The sequence below is a fragment of the Corvus hawaiiensis genome, chromosome 9, assembly GCF_020740725.1.
Source record: "Corvus hawaiiensis isolate bCorHaw1 chromosome 9, bCorHaw1.pri.cur, whole genome shotgun sequence".
Taxonomy (NCBI): Eukaryota; Metazoa; Chordata; class Aves; order Passeriformes; family Corvidae; genus Corvus; species Corvus hawaiiensis.
The window spans coordinates 29,431,197-29,449,899 of record NC_063221.1 but is presented as its reverse complement, the minus strand read 5'-3'; the positions used below and the strand labels follow the sequence as shown (position 1 = coordinate 29,449,899).

Below are 18,703 nucleotides of genomic sequence, written 5' to 3'. Positions count from 1 at the left end.
CATTATTGACTGCTGATCAGCCAAAGGATGCATGTTGGTTTTTAAAAGGAGATCTTGTAAAAGTGGAACATTTTCTTTAATGGAATCATAGAATCCCAGAATGGTTTGGGTTGGAAGGAATCTTTAAAGCTTATCTCATTCCAACTCCTTGCCATGGGCTGGGACACCTTGCACTATCCCAGGCTGCTCAAATCTCTCTGCAGAATAGAAACATGGAACAGGGGGGGAAAAAAATAATCTCAAACTTCTCTAATACTGTGTGGGCTTTGATTAGAGAGCACTCTGTGTGCTAATTGAATGTTGTCTTCTATTAGCATAATCTTGGGGTTATGTCTGGTCAGTGTTAATGATAAGTGACAGAGATGCGTTTCTGAAACCCCGTTTCATCAGTTGGGAATTACATCCTGTAAATGCAAGCCCAGATCATAATATTTCATCTCTGTGTCGATTTATCCCAGTCTTAGACTATTTATATCAATTTGCTACTGGAAAATGTATTGTGGAATAGTTGAGGTTGGAAGAGGCCTTTAAAATCATCAAATCCAACCATTAATATCATCTTGCATGTGATCTAATTGCACACATATAATGCAGACATTATACACTGTATAATGTGTAAATATACTAAAAATTAAGGCTTTTTGAAATATAAGCAGATTCTAATGTCAGTTTTGATATAAAATGACTTTGTAAAGGAAACATATTGTATATATTCTTATATGTACAACATATACATATGTTTTTATAAACTTTAGAATCATGTTTAATGCGTGTGCTTTAAACTTGTAGGACCATATTGCTGGGAGACGTTTGCCTGTAATTGTTCACAGGATAAGTGTTTGTGCTCAAAAATCACAGCAATTATAATTACTCTAAGTAGTTGTGCTTCAAAATGAGCATTTAGGAGAGAAATGGGCTTTTTCCATGTAAGCATCATCTTTATGTACATTAAAAAATCCTGGGGAAAGTGGCTTTGTTCCACCAGCATCCAGGTAACTTCAGGAAAATGAAACAGGAACAAACCCAGTGTCTCCCCATCACTCCAGTGCCACATACAAATGCCTTCACAGCTATTTGCACTTGAAATGCTTCATTTGCCAACTCCAATGTGGCATTTGCAAATGCAGATTAGTGACGGGAGCGCTGTTGGCTGCTGCTTCTTCCTCCTTTCAGATGTGGCTCTTACTGGACATTTCCTGCCCAGACTTGTAGGCAGCAAACATATGGTGTGGTAGATAGTTTATGGAATAACTTGCTGGAAGTACTTCGAGTGTTCCAGAAATCTCTCAGGCAAAGATGCCCGATTTTCAACATAACATTCATCCGAAATGCCAAAGTTAAGATATTCATTTGCTCACTGGTATTGCATTTCATAACACGAGCTCAGACGGAGATAAACTGTGGGTTAAAGTCACAGATAGAAATCTCTGGCTTTATGAGCTGTTTGCTTGAAATGCAATCGCTTTCGGGGCCTGCATTACATGAAAAATTACTATATCTGATTAACAGATGAATTCCACAGCATCAGTAGCGAGCAACAGTGGGATTGTCCATCAGCCTGAGATTCCAGTTTCTCCCTCCACACTCTACAGCACTTCCACCAAATGTATTCAGTGCTTGCCACCACGAAGGGAGCTAATTCTTCCTGGTACTTCTGAACTGTGTCAAGTGCTCTGGGCATCTTTTCCTACAATTTGAGGTTTTCACAGCCTATAGAAATGTGTAGCACACTGATTTTCTTATTTTTGTGTTTCCTCCAAGGTCCTTTTCATACCCACCCTGGTACACAGGGCCAGGATTCAGTTGATGTCACTGCAGCAGAGTCTGATTTCAGTTGCCTGGCACTATGTATTTATAGCAACTTATCATAGATGAGGATCTGGATTCAAGCTGTGCCTGAATATGACATTTTTTTGATGGAAACACAGCTGTCTGTTGTCCCAGAGATCCCAGGCACTCCTGCTCTCTTGGCAGCTGCACTTGCCCAGGTGCCAAACTGAGCACCACATACATTTTCTGGTGGCTGCCTTATTCACAGGATTTTTTTTTTTTTTGAATGTGATCTCATTGCCTGTGTTTCTTGTAATATACCTGGAGCTGGTCCAGGATCATACCTCTGGTAGCCTTTTCTGGCTGACTGCTTGTTTGATCAGCCCACAGTTGATTCCTGTGAAATATTTCCCAATAAAAACCTTCTTGCTCTCCACAACTCCCTGATAGGAGGGTGGAACCAGGTGAGAGTTGGTCTCTTCTCACATTTAGCAAATGACAGGGCAAGGGGAAACAACCCCAGTTTGTGGCAGAGGAGGTTTAGATGGGAGATTAGGGAAAATCTCTTCACTGGAAGGGTTGCCAGCACTGGCACAGGCTGCCCAAGGCAGTGGTGGAGTCCCTATCTCTAGAGGGATTTAAAAAATGTTTGGATGTAGCGCCTGGGGATGTGGGTTAGTGGTGGCCTTGGCAGTGCTGAGGGAACAGTTGGGCTTGATGGCCTTAAAGGGCTTTTCCAACCTAAATGAGTCGGTGACTCTATGGAAGTCATGTTGAGTACTTGTGTTTAGGTACCACAGTGAAACCTGGTTTTCTGTCACCGTTTTTTTTTTTTTAACATAGGTTTTTCAGGGCTCAAGAGAGGTGGAATTTGGAGCATTTTCACTTGCCTGGCATGGCACGTGCTGTTGTGGAGAGTCTTGTTTCTATACCACTCACTTGCCTCTTGTTCCCCCAGGGAAATGATGGTGTCCATCTCTAGGCTGGGCATCCATCCCTGTGGATGTGTGCCAGGCCTTAGCCCAACTAGATTTCCCACCTTTCTAAATTAGGCCTTTCCAGTCCCAAACAAAACATTATCAAGCTTTGCATTTCTTTTTTAACATTTGCATCCCAAGAAAAGTAGCGAGGAAAATCAGAACCTATTCAGTGTTGTAAATACAGCAGATTATTTTCCTCATATGTTAGCCAGCAGTTGCAAGCTAAATAATTCAGCACACTTTTGGGTCTCTATTCAAACTGATGAGCTAAAATAAAAAGTGTTGATTAAGGCAAGCACGTACCTCAGTGTTGATTGATTTTACTGTTTTGTTTGGTTTGGCTTTTTCCAAACAGTGGAGGTCTCTGATATATATAAATACACCACTGTTCTTGTAAAGCTGCATTTCTTTTGTGTTGTTTTTGTGGGTTTTTCTTCTGTCATTTTAGGATGATCACTTAAAACCCATATTGCAAAACCAGGGTTTTCTGTCACAAGCTTGTGTGCTCATGATGGGTTTTATTTTAAATCCTACCTTGCTGCTGGAGTTCAAGCATCACACAAAGCAAACGTGGCTGCAGGACGATGATAAAGCACAAGCGTCAGCTCCTTGTATTTTTCTAAAAGTATTTCATAATTGAGAATGAAGTGTTTTTGCTTTCCCTCTGCTGTTTTCCCCTGTCAAAGAGCTGGAGGTTCCCAGAAAATTCAGTGCTATCATCACACTTGACTGACACATCTGTATTTGGCAGGTGCACTCTGCCCCTGTGAAAGGGGACATGGCTTTCACAGCATCCCAAAATGGTTTGGGTTGGAAGGGACCTTAAAGCTCATCCAGTTCCACCCCCTGCCCTGGGCAGGGACACCTTCCACTATCCCATGTTGCTCCAAGCCCCTCCTGGCCTTGGACATGTCCAGGGATGGGGAAATGCACAACTTCCCTGGGCAACCTGTGCCAGGGCCTCACCAGCTCACAGGGAAGAATTTCTTCCCAATATCCCATCTAACCCTGCCCTCTCTGTTTGAAGCCATCCCCTCTTGTTTGTGGGGGCTCTTTGGTCACTTGCTCTGTACTTGCACAAAAGCCATAAATGTGTTCTTCTGGCACACAGCACCTGCAGGAGGTTTGAAGGTGGCTGTGCTGCCTTTCGTGGTGTGTCACCGTGCTGAGTTAGTGGGATTTTGGGAAAAGAAACTCTTTCCTGTGATCCTGGATGGCTTCATCATAAACAGCCAACATCCTGGGCTCATCTCATTAGCAAACCAGTTTGCAGGGATATAATTACACCTATTGAACCATTTTTGCTATTCAGATGAGCTATGCAGGTAATAAAGGTGGGGTTTTTTTCACAGGCACTGAGATATTTATTCCAAGAAGTCCTGAGCAGGTGGCATCCAGGTGTAGTTGTTACTCTATTTGTATGTGGAAATGCCTGGTTGAAGCACCAGGTAATGGTTGGACTTGAACTGTGTGAGCTCTAGTCATGCCTTTCCATAACCTGCCTAGTAAATTCCCAAACTAAAACTTTTGTAGAGGAAAAAAATCCCAAACCTCATGGTTTTTAGTGGCACTTTATCCAGTGCAGTAAATCCATGGAGAAGATGTAGGCAAAGGTAGCTGGTAGTCTGCTAAAGCACTGTGATCCAGGACACAGTAATTGTTTCTTTGGGAAGCTTATTTTATGTGGAAAAAGGAAGGAATAACACTGTTCCCTCTGAAATGAGCCATCACTGGTTCTGTAATTAGCCCAATGTTAATCATTTGACAAGAGTTCATCCTAATTTTGAAAACAAAGTTGTGTTTTGGAGGCTTAGTTCCCAGAAAATTGATGGAAAAAAATTTAAGACTTATTACCAAGGATTTAGATAAATAAACTTCATTAATGTTTGCCTAAATTAGAGAGAAAGTTACTAATGTAAAAAAATTGAAGTGTTAGGAAAACCCCACACATGTTCACTTTGATATTTCTTCTTTTTATTTATAAATATAAATGCTTGAAGAATAAAATTATCAGATTTTGGTCTGTGTTTTCATTGTGGAGGGCTCTGCCTGTGGAGCTGTTTCTGACTGGCACCATTTCAATCAAGTTCAGAAGCTGATTTTCCCCTTTCTGTCAGCACAGATACAGAAAAAACTGCTACAAAATGATCCCTTTTAATCCTGTGCCATTTTTATGTGCTGATTAGAATCAGGGTAATTTCAGCCTGTGTTGAAGGAGTTAATCTTCCTGATGGAGATGTGAAAAGTCGGAGCCATCTTAAATCTCAATATCACATCCTGCCTTAGGGATCACGCTGTGCTAAAACCCCAGATAAAAAGGCCTGACAAAGATTATTGACGGTTTACCTTTTAATGAGCAGCTTGGATTGATTTTTATTTCCCTCCAGGGCTGCTTGCTTTGCCCTGTTTCCACCCATGATGTCATGATTAACAAAAACAACAACATTAAGGCTTCATATCGGAATAGTTGTGGGGAAATAGAGTGGCCATGGCATTCAAGGGAAAACCTGTGCCAAATCCCACTGAAGCTCCAGGAAAAGGCAGAGAGCTTGAATCAGTGGTTGGTGCTCCTCCCAGCAGGGGGAATGCACCTTCCACCAAACAATGCCTCCATTCTTCAGCTGTTTTATGTATTTTAAATAACAGATCACTCTGCAGATCACCAGAAAAACAACAAGACCTCCAAATAAAGAGAACACCTTCAAATATCTATATTATTGTTGACAAAAGCTGTGATTTTTCTTTTGTTTGCCAAGTCCCCACCCCTCTAAAGCCAACACTGAACAAACTGCCTCTGGCTACGTTCCCATAATTTTGTTCAAATCCTTAAGCTTCAAAAGAGAGTGGCTCTGCCACCACAAAACTATCATCCCAAAAGCTCTTAAGCTCTGACATCATCTATTCTGTTTGAGTCCTTCCATATAGACCTTGCCAGGAAGTGGAAATCCCTTTTTCACATGGGAGAAAGGGTGTGGGTTTTTTTTTTGGTTTTTTTTTTTTTTAAAAATTCCCTTTCTCATCAGTATTAAAAAAACAAAAGAGAGAGAAGGAAAAGGCTGGGGGTTTTTTTCCCAGGCATGGCTTTGCAGAACAAAAACCCTGATTTTTGAAGAACAGGATGGAGTGAAGCCTTCCAGGCAGGCAGATGGGAAGCCGGCGGCACAGAACCATTCTGCAAAGTGGAAACTTCCCATGGAGAGATCCCGGTTTCCAAGGGCAGGGAGGCGTGCGCCTTCTGAGCCTGGCAGGGATGTGGCTCCAGCCCCCTGGGCAGGGTTGGACAACCTGCTTGTGCTCTGTAGGCAGCCTTTGGAGCCTGCTAGGTTGAAACATAAAGTGACACTGTGCATGTGGCCACTTGGAGGCTGGGATGGGGCTGGAAAATGGGGAATCCAAGCCTGGACTGAAGGAGCCCGCTGGGAGAGAGGTATTGCTGATATTGAGAGTTCCATGGGGTGGGTAATCAGAAATGTGGGGGGGTAAGAGCACTTGAAGAGTAGTACTTGTGTGGAGCTGGAGGATGGAGAGCGTCATTCCTTAATGCACTTGGCCTGCTGCACCAGGGAGGCTGTTGGGTGGAGGATGGAGAGGGGAAAGCTGCAGCTTAAACCACTTGAGCTGTCACTAAAATCCTCATCTCAAAGTGTGTTGTGTTTTTCCTGTTGGATTTTTTTTTTTCCTTTTTTTTTTTTTTTTTCCCCTTCAAAAGAAGTTACATTGAATAATTATGGGCTGTTCTCAGCAGTGTAAAATTTCAATTCCTTAAAACACATCCTTTACCTATCAAATTGGCAGGCTGGAGGAAGAGTTATTCTGCTGCAACTTCAAATCACCACTTCCAAAATTGATCTGGGCTTAGGTACGTCTTTGTGTGTCCATGCTTATTAACTTCATCTTGTGATTAACTTAATGGGCTATGGAATTTTACTCTATGCAAATGCAACTGAAAAACCAATTACTGAAAAGTGAAAAATGAACTCTAGGAGACAGTCATTAGACTATTAGAAACCCCCAGTTCCTTTGGAAACTGTGTTTGGGTAATACGTGGTTTTAATACTGAATTTCCACCCCAGAAAAAAGCTGTTTGGCAATTACACTTTTTTCAGGCAGTATGGAAACATTTTGACAGGCCTGCCTGCATGGACTACTAAGACCCTCTGGGTTTTATGAGTTGGAAAATTAGTCATGGCTTCAATGAAACGTTGTAGTCCACTTAGTACCCTATTTTCAGGGTCCTTAGACGTACAAGCATCCGTGAATTTAGTTTGGATGGCTGGTGAGTGTAATCCATATTAGCTGGGCTGGATCCAGCAGCAGAGATGCTCTCTGGCTCCATCCTTGCAGGACTGTCTTTCAGTCAATGTGTTTCATGCAGGTAGATGGTGATGAAGAACCTCCTCTGAACCCGGTGAATTAATTTATGTGCACATAGACAGGCTGTGGCAGCATCTATTAGGGCAGCAAGTACATCACTTGAACTGTTAACTGGAAAATGATGCTAATGATGCCCAGTTCCCCCATAACAGCTGTATTTTTTGAAATATTTTCATCTTCATCCTCCAGAGTGCTACAGGTGGGTGATCAGCTTAGTGGCATTCACAGGCCGGTGGCCCCAGCTGCGGTTAAAAGTCTCTTGAGAAGGAAGCTGCAGGTGGGGATGTGGTTTATGCTGCCAGCTGTGGTGAGAGCTGACCTGGAGCCCAGAGAGAACACGAATGCTGATACTTGGTGAGCTGTGTGCTCAGCCCGGAGCTCACCTGGTGTTCTAGAGGATGGAGCTCATCCTCTAGTGGAAAGTCAAAAAAAAAAAATGATGTAAACCTCTTGTGGAGGAAATGTGTCCTCAAGTGTGCTGTGTGCCATCTCTCTAGATGATGGGCTGTGACTGGCATTTGGTGTGCTGAGATGCTTGTTTATCCTTTTTCCCTTCCACTTCCATCTCAGCTTTGCCTGGTTTTCACCCCCTGCAGTTTTGAGGCTCCCTCTGCGAGAGGTTTTTTGTTTGTGATGTCTCCCTATGGGATAGGGGTAACTGTGACACACCCTGTGCCTCGTGTTTGGGGTCAGGGTCCTGCACAGGTGCAGGGATCCCCAGAGAGTGTGGGGTCAGTTCTGATCTTTGTCCAACTCACTTTGTCTGCTGTAAAACACCTTTGGGACAGGGTGACAGGCTGGGAATGGGTCACCCCGGGGAGCTGTGCAAACAGATCTGGGGCAGCAGCTGAGCTTTCATTTTCCATAGTGCCTGGACACAACTGGATGAGAGGTGAGAGGGTATCTCTGGCTGTAATTTAATCAATTGATGTTTAGATGTGTGGTGGTGAATGGCTGTAAATGCTTTGGGTGGGTGAATACAAGATACATGTCCTTATTTGTCTTCCTTGTGGTTGTAAATTCCCTAGAAATGAGTCTGGAAGTGTAGATGAACAGGACTGAGACATGATGAATATAACACAGAAGCTCAGAGCTAGTGGACATAAAGTGCCTTATGCTGAACTGCTTTGAGTTTATTCTATCAGGTAGCTTAAAGCCATTTAAAATATCTTCTATGCAAATGAAGAAGGGAAAAATAAGAATAATCACGGTACAGATAAAGCATGTATCAAGAATAAAAGACACTGATAAGGAAGATGATGAAGCAAAGAGGAGGAATAAATATGATGTGGAAAGCAGATGTGGAGACTGGGGGGAAGGTGAATAAAAGATAGATGGAAATATTAAGACATTTGTCAAATCCTTGAATGTAAAATGTCAGGGCTTCAAGAACTTGTAAAGGTTATTTACTAACTGAGGCCAGGGTGAAATACTGTGTAACTCCATTGATGCAACACAGACATGTGCATGTACTCTTTGCAGAGTAGGACTGGTTTGATTGCTTAGCACCTAAATAAAAAACAATAATTCTTTGGCTCTTTGTTGCCAGGGAAATGGGGGATGTATGCCATAAGAAACAGATGTAAATTTCTGAGCTTTTAAAAGAAAGAAAGCAGTGGAGTGGGAGAAATCACACCAGAAATTACAGTCCTTAAGTATTGGAAAACTTAAGAGATAGCATTAATGTAAATGACTTGGATTGAAGAAACTGTAGAGTTGCATTGTTTTAGGTGTGGGAAGGCATGGATAAATTTTCAGAGACCCTTAGGGAATACATTTATAAACAGGCCCTAGAAAAAAATCTGCTTTTAAATCTGACTTTGGAATGGGAGACTTAGAGACAATCCCTAAGAGCCTAAATAAGATACAATATGGGAAACTGGTTTGAATTGGGGTAACTGAATATTCATTCAGAATTACATAATCACATGCAGAATTGAATGAATTCTTTTCAGGAACCTGTGTCTGTAGCTAGAAGAGAGTCAAAATGTGCTGGGAGTTTGGTGAAGCATCTTTAGACCTGGGAACATTTAGAGGCTGATCCTCTGTGGGCAGCTGAGAAGGACAGGTGTCTTTAGTCTGTACTTCAGAGATTAGGATTTCCCTTGGAAGACTTGAAGCAATTTAGAATTATCAGCACAGAGACAACAGAAGAAATTGTAAAAGCTTCCTGTGTTAATACCTGGCAAAGGGAATTTGCAGCAGGATAAAAAATATTTATATATAGTGATATAGAACTGGGAAACAAAGAGTTGGAGCTGAGGAGGTAAGCAGCCTATAATACTTTGGGATCCATCCCATAGATTAAGAGCACAGACAGATAAGCAGGCTGCGCAATTTATGGTAAAGCAAGATAAGCCTATGGACAGACAAAGAATGAAATGTAAAAAGATGCAGGAAAATAACCTCCATGGCTGTAGACTGAGGAGATGGAAAAGGAGCAGATGAGCCAGGGAGTTGGATGATGATGCTGCTTTCATTACAAATGTTATCATCAGTGCATTGCAGCAAACAATATATTAAAGTGTGTGCAGCAGAGTGACATTTAAATCAGCTGAAATAATCTGACACCCAGCTAAGGATACCTCTGCAGTCACATTTTGGCTTGTGTTATTCTTGGCTATAGGCCCAGGCAATGTGTGGCAGAGGGCAGCCAGTTGTTCTCCTGAGCTCTTGAACCCTTTCTATGTACTGCCCTCACACTCACTTGTGCTGTGTTGTTAGATATTCATTAAAATTAACCAATTTGTTGTAATGGCTTTGGTTACCCACACACAATTGCCACCGTCTTGCAAAGGGAGAGGGAATCAAGAAGAAATGCTATAATTGCACTCCAGACTCTTAGAATGAGATTTCTGTACTGGCTGAATGTAAATTCATCTCCCAGATCGTTCCTCTCAGCTATTTATCCTCTGAGAATATCTTAGCTGCTACTGTTTCTGGGGGGGGGAGTAGGGTGGCTGTTTATAGAGCACCGTGCAGATAGATCAATACCATTTGCAAATCTGATGAGCTCAGGTATGCTGCAGGTTGCTGTGACCAGGCTGTTCTGTGGCTCCAGTACAACTCACCTGATTCACAGCACTTCTCCCAGGTGCAGAAGTGTGACTTTCTGTCTTCTCAGTGATATATTATTCCTTTCTTTTTTTGGTGAAGCAGCTGCCAGCTGTGGCACAACTCCAAGCTGGAGCAGGGTGAATTCCCATCCTCTGTCCTCTTCTGACAGATGGCAAGAAGGCAGAGCCCTGGGCATGCCATGAAGGTGGTAGTGGATTGCCCTTTGCTAAACATCTGTGTGGCTTGTGCCTTACTTGCCACGTGCCTCAGATCCTGAGCACCCAATTTCTTTTGTAGATTGGTGATGGGAAGCAGGTGCAATCTTCTCTGCATCCTGCCTGTCTTTCTTGCCAGCTCAAAGACATTGTTTGCTCCTGGGTGCATCCTTCAGACTGTCCTGCTTCCTTAGGTGCAGTTGTGCTTTTCCAGGTGTTGTGATGCAGCTGCACAGTGAGGGGAGTTCACGTCTTCGAACTAAGATCAGCCCAGTTCGATTTTAAGCTCGTGGGGTAAATTATTAGGCCTGTAAATCTGACTTCTGTAGGCAGAAATCCTCCTCGTTTCTGGGTGTCTGACACTGGATTATTGGGAAAAGGCTTCTGCATCCACACAGATCAATTGACCAGAGGCAGCGTGTGGGTCTGGCATGACCCACCTTGGATGTGCTGCTTTCATATCTTAAATCTGCAGCTTGTGGGGTGTTTGGGTCTCTGGCTGTATTGCACTGAGGATAAAGAGCACAGCAGATCCTTCCTAAATCCTTTACAGTGTGATGTAGCACATCTAAAGTAACCCCAGAAGAATTTCTCTGCAGTTTCCCTTAGTCGCACACTTTGAATTTAACAACGGCTCCTAATCTCACCGTGCTGGAGATGTTCAGTGGGTCAGAGCAGCAGTGGCTGTGTGTGTTCTCCTGGTTGCATTTGCTCTATCAGCAGGGAAGAAAAGTCTTTACTCACCAGAAGATTAATGATTAAATTCCAATTTGCAGAGTTTGGAGCTGATCTAGCCTAGAACTTCTCCCATATTTATGGTGTTTAAATTTTCTAATTAAGCGTTTCTGTAGTCTAAGTAAAGTTATTAAGTGTTGAAGCAAACTCTCACAATACTTACCTTGCCCTAAGAGGAATAATCCATGCAATAATATAAATATTTGTAATCTGTGTGCTTTGCATAGTGGTATGACAGTCTCCAAAGATGTCCCATTTAATTTGGAGTTAATTCCACCTTCATTGCTCCGTGGATGCACTTGAGGTGCTCTGTGGTGTTTAATTTGGGTTCTTCTGAATGCCAGATGCAGGGAATTAGAGTAATTATAGAGTGTAACTCAGCTTTTAAAGGCTGTTTCCTTTTTAGAGAGTATAAAGAGTATATAAATTGTTTTAAATGTTTTAGTGGGTATTGATGGCCTGGCAGATTATCCAGCTGGAAACAGAATGCAAGATCTTTGTGTTTCTCTATCCAGAGATAACATCACCATTTCTGGCTGCTTTCTTAAGGAAAAATAGAACAAAACAACCAACAAAAAGCCCAGACCTTTCTGAGGGATAGGAAATAACATGTGTGGTGTTCTTTGGGAAAAATGCCAACACCTTGATCAAAATTGTCTTCATGGAGTCACAGAAATGGTTCAGGGTGGAAGGGCCTCCTGGAGGTGATCTGGTCTGACTCTGTGCTTGAGCAGGGTCCTGAGGGCACATCACTCAGGAGTGAATATCTTCAGGAAAGAAGACTCCACAACCTCTCTGGGCAGCTTGTTCCAGTCACCCTCACAGAGAGGAATTTCTTCTTATGTTCAGGTGGAATTTTCTGTGTTCCAATTTCTCCCTGTTGTCCATGGCTCAGCATCATGGAGCAGAGCCTGGCTCCATCCTGTAGCACCCTCCCTTCAGGTATTGATACACATTGATAACATCTCATCTTAGGCTTCTCTTCTTCAGGCTAAACAGACTTGCCTTGGAGCACTGGCCTTTGCTTTGGAGTGTAGGAACACAGTCCTGGATTTGCAGCTTGCTGTCATGGGAGCTCTTGGGATACCAACCCAATGTCAAATCAATATTTTATGGCACCTTCTAAAATCTGTTACAGGGAGGAGATTTCCATGTGCATCTGCAAAAGAACCTGTTACTTCTCTTCTGAAAACCAGCATTTGTGTCTACAACACAAATAAATACAATAAATACCGGTTTTTCCTTTGTTCTACTGCCTACTGTGGAATCTTACTCCACTTGCTCTTAGGTCCCTCCCAAGCAGCACTGTCAGGAGCAAGGGCTTTGTTCTGTGTTAGTGCAGCACCAGGCACAAATGGGCAGGAACATAAAGCTTTTGCTCTTGAATTAGCCCGTGAAAAACAAAGAGGGGGGGGAAAAAAACAAGCCAAGGTGCCCAGTTCCATTGGGGGAACTCAACTCTTCAGCCATTCTGCAAGTCAGCTGCCATTCAGAGCTGGAGCCATTTCCTGCAGTTTTAGGTTTTTAAGGTGTGCTGAAGTTTCAAAAGCAAAGTAATAAATGGTGACAAAATAGATAAATAATTGTGTTCTCTCTTTTTGGTGCAGTCACGACTGCAGGGTTTTAGCACGGAGTAAAGGCAGTGGGCAGGGGTTTTGTCTTCCTTACAGCAATTGAATCAGTCCTACAGCTGTTTGTGGTGCCTGTGTTTTTGGCAGTGGGGTTGGGGTTTACAGAGCCTGTTTGCACCCGCTGGCCAGAGGGTGAGGAGCAGCTGCCATGGGCACCAGGGGAAATTTCACTGCACCAAAGAACTGGCTCTTAGGAGCAGCCTTAGGTTTTCTGCACATTCAATCAGCTCTTCTTGGTTTTAGTGAGGTAGAGAACTAAACCAAAAGGAATATATGTACCCCTAAACCTAAATCGAATTTCCTGTGTAAATGGGGAGCCTGACACTTGGGTGTGATGTGTTTCAGTGCACCATAATTCACCTGGGCAAAACGTGGTCCTGGAGCAGCCTCACATGCTGCACGAGCTGTGATGAGATGCAGCATCTCCAACAGGGGATTGCAAGGCACTGGCTGCAGTGGGAATTGTCTGACAGCTTAATATTTCAGTTGCAACTGGCCATACTTACAGTAATGAGTATGTAATTATTTTTTTTTTTTAGCTTGGTAAGAGCCACAAACATATGGTACAGTAGCAGAAGAAATTATTTTGGGTAGTAATCCTTAAATATTTTTTTGGCAATCAAAAGACTAGGCCTTTCCCAAGGGAAACAGAAATTCCCATTAAAGCACTTTGCTGGCAAGGCTTTGTTACTGCTCTGCCACCCAAAGACAAGCCCTACCTCCTCTCATCTTCTACTTGGCTGCATGTCTGGACAATATATTCACTGTTGGCAGTGCTTGCTTAGCTTGCTGTCACCTGGAGGAGAGGAGAGTGCAGCAGTGTCTTTTCCCTTGCTAAATGAAGGGCTAATGTGTTGACAGAATTACTTTGGGGTTGACTCATCTATTTCTTTTAATTATTATTTTATTTCCTCCCCCCAAAAGTGACTGTACCGATGTTTGTCATCGGTGCAAGAGGAAGTGATGGATTTTTGGCGTGTCAGTGACGTTTTATAGACCTCTTTTGAAGAAACAGTGAGTCATTTGTAACATATGGATGCAACCACTGGACACTGGAGATTAGTAGTAACGTGTCCATGTTGTGTTTTTCTGGTCACCCTTGTGCCCAGGGCTCTCTGCAGTTTTTCTGCAGAGATGGGAAGTTCTAGTGGGGCATCCCATAATGATTCTGGGTCTGCACGTCCCTAGGGCAGGTTACACATATGTCATTCCCTCTGATCCTGAGTTCTGTGTGGTAACCACGCTTGCTCCCTCTCCTTCTTCAGCATGGAATAATTCCTGTGGTGTGGACAGCACAGTTGGATGCACAAGCTGCCAGACAGGTTTGTGTCCTGGTGGTGGCTGAAGGGGCTGCTTTATTCTGAAGCAGCAGGGATCTGATCTCAGGTGAAAGAGCCAAGCCCAGTGACCCCAAATATCTGTGTCGAGGTTTACAGGGCTGGGAGTAATTTGCCTTGGCATTGCAGGAGCCTTTGTAGGGGAAAACAAATGTAGGATGAGTGGTCCTCCAGCCAACCTTATTTTCCCTCCTTGCTGGCACAGAGCACGTTCCCAGTGTTTCCAATGTAAAAGGCTTGCTTTGAAGGGGAGACCTCTGACCTTGCTCTGTAATGCAGTGAGCCCTGGAGGCTGTGTTTTGCTGAAAGCTTTTGCTTTTAAGGGAGAAAAAGAGCCAACAAAGATGCCCTGTGGAGTCAAAGCTAAAAAAAAGAAAAGAATTACCCCTCTTTAATGTTTGCTCTTAGAAGTTTTAGAGGAATTTAGGCCCAAAATTAGGTGTTAGGTTGGGGAGAACTGATGACTTAAAATGTGGAGATGAGTGTTATATCCAGAAGCAACTCCCGACGCAGGTTCTCTGTTGTCCCATCCTGCAGCATTCCCAGCCGTGACCCTTGCTCTGAGCTCCATCTTTCCATTTATTCCTTGAGAGCTGGAGCCAGTTTCACCTTTTTTTTTTTTTTCCCCTTGCCAAAGCCCGGCTGGAAGAGGCAGAGCTGGAGCAGGAGGAGCCCCTGCAGGAGCTGCCGTGATTGAGGGAATGAAGGCTTGAGGCTTCTTGGGAAGAGCAGGGAAATGAAGCCACATTTTTTCACGTGGTGGGCACATGGTGAAGGCTCCAGGCTTTTCTCCCGAAGGTGGTCTGCTGGTTGTGTCCTTAATCTGTAGTGCTAATGAGGGGAAAACTACAGAGCACAGACAGATTAGTTGATAGTATTCCCAGGAGTTTGAAGGCTGTGGAGACAAGCCAGGTATCAAAGTTGCTTTGATTTTTTCTAACTCATGAAAATGACAGAAGGGTTTGTCTTTGCTGATAATTGACCTTAAGTCTGGAGCTCTTTCAGGCAAGGAAGGTGCCTTTTTTTCCTTCTTTTTGTGGGTAAGGCAGCCATAGTAAAACCATTTGGTTCCTGACAGGCAGAATGGAAGAGGGGGGTATCAGGGTGAGAAAGCTCCAACATGAATTTTTCCATCTTTTAACTGCTGCTGTTTCTCTTGGAAACTTCCAAATAAATGCATGTGTTCTTATTTTAATCCATTCAGTGGAAAAGCTGAATGATAAATTAGATGTTAGCAATAAAAAAGCCATCTCTTCCTCAGAACTGCTTTGTTTATCATGTGATGTGCTGTTGTTACAGAAAATAATTAAAGTGCATATTGATTTCACACTGTTGTATGCAGGGAGTTATTCTGGAGGAGTCTGGGTTCCCCTCAGCTTCTGGGAGTGGCAGAGGAGACAGAGGGTGGATGGTACCCCACAGATGTAATGCAGTCCTTCAGGAAGCTGGATCCCAAAGTTAGCCAGCTGTGTGATACTATTTCACATCTTGGCTCTTGAATAAGAGTTGGGATCAGCTCTCAGAGGCTCTTTTGGGGTACTTTTCTCCCATGTGTTTAGTAATTTGCTAATCATGTCATTCCTTGGTTCTTGAGGGGGAAGGAGGGGACCTTTATTGGGCAATGTAAAGTAAAACGGGCTCAGAAAAACACATTTTGCAGGTATTTATATGGTACCTCCCAGTACAGCAATGGATGTGGAATAGCAGGACTGCAGAGAATCTCCTTTGGCCTTTTCCTTGTGTTAAGTGGCTCGGTTATTGAGTGGGGGAAAGGGACTTGAGGTTGGGCAAGTGGGGGGGAAAATACCCTCCCACAGGGCTGCCCAAACCCTTGGATGCAGGAATGGCTCTCTGAGTGACTGCTGATGATAATCTGCCAAAGCCAGAGGATGCTTTGGGTGGCAGCACCAAAATAATGAGCAGTGTTTTCTGAAATGAAGATGTCCAAAGGCTTTGCTAGGCAAGTGCCTGTGAACTAATTTAACTCAATTAATGTTGTCTTGCTCCTTCCCCTCTGCTACAAATTGGTGACATTTAATTCTTCTTTAGGCTGTGGGAAACACCCACTCTCTGTGGGCAGGACAGATGGGGAGTCAGAACTGGAAACAGCAGGAGCAGAAGCCCTTTGTCCTCGTCAGGACTGGCCTGTTCCTAGGGGTATCCACTCATCCATGGGAAATGAACCTTGATCCTGCCACTGGTCCCAAGAAAACACAAATGTCCTGCAAACTAGAAACAAGATCTATGTTTTAAATAGGGATGATAATGGAAATTAGCACCACTACCTACCTTGGGGGTGGCAGTCTCTGTCAGTGACTGTCGTCAGATCCTGAGTCCTGTTGCATGCGGATCAGGAGAGGTGTTCCAGTAGTTCCTTCAGGTTTTATTGCCTACAAAATTTCAGGTGTGGCAGAGGAAATATTTACTGTCTTCCCAACTCAGAATTTCTCCCAGAGTTAGTGGAGTTATTAAAAAACCCAAAAAAAAGTAGTGTCTGCTCTTGTTAGGCAGTCTCAGCTGGGTCATGCCAAAAGAGATGCTGGTGGGAATGCCACAGTTCCCTTGTAAATCAGAACCTGTAAGACTGGAAAGCACAGTGACTCACTGGCACTTTTTCACCTGGGCCAGGAGCTGCTGCTTCTTGTGGGATGTGGGTCATGAAGAGCACAAATCAACAAGGCTGCATCTTTCTGATGTGTTTCTGAATGTTTCCTGGTTTTCTTCACTATCTTGTTAAGAAAGTGAAGCTGCAGCTCACCCCTGGGCAGGAGGCCACTGTGAGGCACTTCCTGTCTGCCCTTCAGACCCTCAAGGCATTTTGGTGGGCATCGGGTTAGTGGGGTGGGAAACAACGGCAGGAGCAGCCTGGTTTAGATTATTAACATGTCTTGAACAAAAGGGGGAAAAAAAAAGAGGAGACTCTTCCATCATTTACAGCTCCTGAAATACCACTAATTAGTGTCTGAGGAATACACACTGCGTGGGAAGTTAGACGTTCACCAGGCTGTTCATCTGGGAGCCGTCTGAGGAACAGCTCCTGCATGCTGGACATCTGCAGGATTCAAAAAAAAATGAAAGAGAAAGGAAAAGACACAGTTCATTAACCAACAACAACATTACCAGGAAAGCAACTGGGGAGAGCTGATCGCTGCCACTAACTCTCACTCTGTTTACCATCAATTAATATTTAGTCTCCCAAATTTGGAGCTCTTTTGTTTGTGTGCCTCGTGGCGTGCGGAGCCGCCTCGGATCCGGGAATTGCGGCTGGCGGTGGTTTGCATCGGCGTGCCCCGGGAGCCGTGGGCTCGCTGCTAAAGCCTTCAGGGGGCCTCTCTATTAAAGAGATAATAGTACAGATTTGAAAGCTTCAGCTGATTAATTAAATGCAAACACAAGATTGTACTCGCAGGCTCTTTCAAAGGACTCCGAGTCCTTTTCTTAAGTCGGTTCAACCTTGACCTGAGTTAGCGCTTGTATAAAAGATTAAAGGTGACCCATAAAGAGAGAAACAGGATTTGCATTGTTTTAAACTTGGGTTTGTGTGTTGTGGAGAGGAGACTCTTTTTTTGCTGCACACACATGCCTGCTCCCTCCCTTAGGAATATGTGGAAAATGGCACTTTGTGGTTCCTGATGATGTGGGGGCTTTGGGCAGCGCATCAAAATGAAGTGGGATGAGAGAAACTGTCAGCCTGGGCTGTGCAGCACTTGGGCAGTGCAGGAGCTTGACACAAGCTGCATTGTTGGTGATCCAAAAGGGCCAAACCATTAGGTCAGGTTTGCTATGATGTTGAGGGTGGAGCACTGACACTGATCATGCCGTAATCAAACCTCTCCTGATGGGAGAGAGTTTTTAAAGTCCTTGCCAGGAGTTCCAGAGACAAATGGGACTCTCAGCCTGCTCTGCTTCTTGATAGTTGTTTATTAAGTCTTATCAGAGAAAGAGTCACTAGCATGGTCCAGACATAGCACAAAGCAGAGAATACAGGAGAAAGCTGAATTATCAAGATTACACAGCCTTTTTAAAGGTAAATCAACCAACGGTCACTAGAAATGTACATTATTTTTACTTTTCTGCCAATTTTTTAGTAATACAGCCAGGAACTGCGGAATTTTTTGTCCAATCATCCCAAACTACTTTTACTGCAGAATATGGAGTAGTAGAAGAAGAAGGTTTGGAGAACAACAACAATCCTCCATTTTGATGTTTTTTGCTTTTATCTATTTACTACATTAACAAACCCAAAACCTCTAAATTTTTCACCCTGTGACGATCTTACGTAGTAGTCTATCACCTAATTTACACTAGTGTAGTTTCTAGTTCTTTTCTGATAGTAGGCAGTTTTTTTCCATGGACAGAGGTCAAAAGCTGTGTTGTTCAGGGGAGTGAAACCCCTCAAAACAGGCAGGGAAATATTCTCTGCACTCTGGGTTCCCACAGAACACCCTATGGAAAAATGGGGGATAGCACCAAATCCCTGGGAAACCAGCAAGGGCTGGGCCTGTCTGCCTGGGAAACATTTCCACCCTATTCATTTGTGTGGAGTTTAATCTTGGAAAAGGCTTCGTTAAAACTACTTGAGTCTCTTTTGGGACTCTTCAGAG

The 18,703-nt window shown here is 43.6% G+C and overlaps 1 protein-coding gene and 1 long non-coding RNA gene across 4 annotated transcripts in view; one reads left to right on the top strand and one right to left on the bottom strand.

Annotated features, from left to right (window-relative positions):
* Nucleotides 1-18,703, top strand: part of DAB1 (DAB adaptor protein 1) — a 415,295-nt gene that overhangs the window by 157,786 nt on the left and 238,806 nt on the right. The window lies entirely within an intron of this gene.
* Nucleotides 84-17,794, bottom strand: LOC125330000. Its single transcript, XR_007205344.1, has 3 exons — nucleotides 17,784-17,794; nucleotides 3,616-3,644; nucleotides 84-167 (listed from the first exon to the last, which is right to left on the bottom strand). It is a non-coding gene; the product is annotated as an uncharacterized LOC125330000 (long non-coding RNA).